The sequence below is a fragment of the Artemia sp. Qi Xiang Cuo genome, chromosome 10 (assembly GCF_049724085.1).
Source record: "Artemia sp. Qi Xiang Cuo chromosome 10, ASM4972408v1, whole genome shotgun sequence".
Lineage (NCBI taxonomy): Eukaryota > Metazoa > Arthropoda > Branchiopoda > Anostraca > Artemiidae > Artemia > Artemia sp. Qi Xiang Cuo.
This window is the reverse complement of record NC_142803.1, coordinates 58,632,183-58,635,322: the sequence shown is the minus strand read 5'-3', so window position 1 is coordinate 58,635,322 and position 3,140 is coordinate 58,632,183.

The following is a 3,140-nucleotide window of genomic DNA, read 5'->3' as shown; positions in this document are numbered from 1 at the left end:
AACGAGTAAGAGTAAGGCAATATGGTTTTTTTTTAATGTCCAGTAGTCAAACCAGAGACCCTAGAAATGAGAACAGGGAATTATGACTACAAATATAACCTCACCTATAGAAGATGCCTTTTTCTGCACCGCGGGAGATTGTACATTGGAGAAATGGTCAGGAATCAGACAGAAACTGTGAGGCACATCAAAGGTGGACAAAATAAGCTGGAATTCAAAAATTTCTGCTGTTTGAATTTTATTTCTTCCTGTTTCAATTGTATTTTGTTGGAACCAACAGTAAATGCTTTATGGTTCATCAGATACCGGCTATGTGCATTGGGGTACTAAAATCATTAGAAATACGACTATCACTGGTTCATCTTCTAAGGGCAGTTTTCACCTTTTTCTTTCATACTTTATTTGACTGCCAAAGAACAGTTTTCTCCAGAATCCCAGAAACTTTTCTGCTGGGTCGCAAGACTAAAGTCTCTTAGATGAAGTGAATGGTTTTAATCTGGACCATGCTCTACTCAGGTTATAAAGATTTGGCTGCGTATACCCTTGACTGAAAGAAGATTTTTTTTTTTTTTTTTTTTTTTTTTTTTTTTTTTTTTTTTTACTGGAAACTTTACACAGAGAATTACGAAAGAATAAGGCTTCTTTATGTGGTTTTAATTTTTGATCCTAGGTAAGAACTGAAAAATCTCATTGGACCTTGCAATTTCAGGGACCTTGGATCCTAGCTATAGCAGGGTGTCTTTATACACTGGTGTTGTATATCCTTGGTATAGCAAGTGAAATGCAAAGGTCCTCTAAAATCTCTAGGTACAAACTGCGTGATCCAAGCTGATTCCATCCTATCCTTCTAGGTGTAACTGCATTCGACTCAACGCAGAGACTGTATTTACCTTAATTTCCTCATCCTGGGTTTTGTGTCAGTGAAGCCAGTCCAAAAAAATAATTCCTAGGTACACTTTTTATCCCCGCTTTTTGGAGCTCAATATCACTTCTTTTTTGTTTCTATCATAACTAAAATATCTTTTATCAGTAACTAAGCTCCCAGAATCTGGACTTTTAAATTCCCTTTTTTAGGGTGATTTTCGTCTGATGTCACATTCCAGAACGTATGCAAAGGAAAAGTCAACCCAATATATAAAAGCCCAGATTCCAGAAATTCTGGTGGGTGAAACCACAGCTTAAATGTTTGTTTCTCATTAACATTTTTCTTCTAGGATATGGAAATGGCCTGTTTTGCCGACTCAAAGGTTGCCATACAACTTATTGACTTTCAGTTGGGTTTATCCAGCAGCTCAGATGATGAGGAGAATTTGATTGTAAAGAAAAGAAGTAAGAGAAAGATGTTCCTCATAAATTGTATTGCAGCCCACTATGCTGGCAAAATGCGGGGTGAACACATGAAACTGTCAGGATATTTCACAAATGTGATTTCGAAAATGACGGACAGGGAATTTTGGAGAAACTTCAGTATGAACAGGGAGACTCTCACTGTTTTTGTCGATCTTTTAGAACCACATCTAAGAAAAAATTATTCTGGTGGCAAGGTTTGAATTGAGCCCGCTGAGGATGCCCTTATTTATCTTTCATACATTGGGAGCCAAGTGTTTTTCAGAGAGTTATCTGTAAAGTTTGGACGATCAAAAAGTGGAGTAAGAAAAGCTATTTTTCTTGTTACTGATATTATTGTGAAATATGGAGTAAAAAAGTACATCAGGTGGCCCTAGCAACCAGATACATCTGAAGTTATTGAACTATTTCGTGAGAAAAGCCGTCTACCAGGCATCATAGGTGCCATTGACGGCTGTCATTTAAGACTTGAACCTCCAAGCAAAGACCAAATGTCATTCTTAAACAGAAAACTCTTCCACTCTATAGTTTTACTTGTTGTTGTCTTGCCAAATAGATTATTTTCGTATGTGTCAGTTGGCATGCCAGGGTCTTCACATGATGCAAAATATTTGAAATGGTCAAGTTTATGGAGGAAAGTCCATCAGAGAAAGAAAGACTATTTTCCCACTGCAGATTTTCATATAATTGGAGACTCAGCTTTCCCCTGTCTTGACTGGTTAATTCCTGTGCTAAAACCCACATTGGTAGACACGGAACAAAAGAAAAGGTTCAACAAGAGGATGTCAGCTGGAAGAGTGATTGCAGAGAACTGCTTTGGAGATTTGCTGAACAGATTTAGAGGACTGCGCTTCATCAAAACGAATGAGGTCAAATATGCAACTGCCATCGCAATGTCTGCGTGTGTTATTCTTTAACATGTGCCTGAGAAACCGTGACACAACCCTACTTCCCACCAAAGGAAGCAATTTGACACAGACGCGAATGCACGAGAGTGCAGTTGACTCTGTTCCTTCTGATGCTGGTACTAGGAAAAGAAACATGTTAATTGCTAGATGTTGAGCTTTTTTTTTAATTTTATGCAATTTTAAGTAAAAAAAGCAAGCTCATGAACAGCTTTTGTCAGACCCACATCCTTTTCAACATCAAAACCATATATTAAACCCTTAGAGCCAGTCTCCACTTAGTCTTTTCTGCAAAACAGGATCTGGCAGAAATAGGCACACTTTTGATTTTTTTTTTCTGCCAATCAAAAAAAAGGGGGGGGGGGAATAGCTGTCTCCATGGTGAAACATTTATTTCCAGTTTTGCAGAAAATACCCAATGTAAACTGGCTTCAAAGCATGTTTGAGAGAAACAGAGTTATATTTGTAGTCTATAAATAGTGATAACTACATTTAGACCCAACATCTCTGAGATCCAAATATATTGCTATTATCCCATTATTGGCTATCATTGTCTTTTATACCTAGCCCAACAAGCAAGTTTTCATGAATAGGGTTTTCATGAAGAGCGTATTACCAGCCAGCCAGTAAGAGTGCACGGATATTGTAAGCAGTCAATGGCAATGCACTGGCCGAGCTCTGTTAGATCAAGCTTTGAGATTTCCAAGTGCAAAGAACACAGAGGTAAAGCAACAAAGAAAAGGTACTTAAGCTAAATTTCTCAATACAAAATATGTGCTGAACAAAGCAAAGTTATTCATGTTTTTTTCAGGCCTGCTTTAGGAAAAACCAACTTCCCAAATTCAAATTCCCCTCTTATGCCTGGATGATAATATATAGTGCTACAAG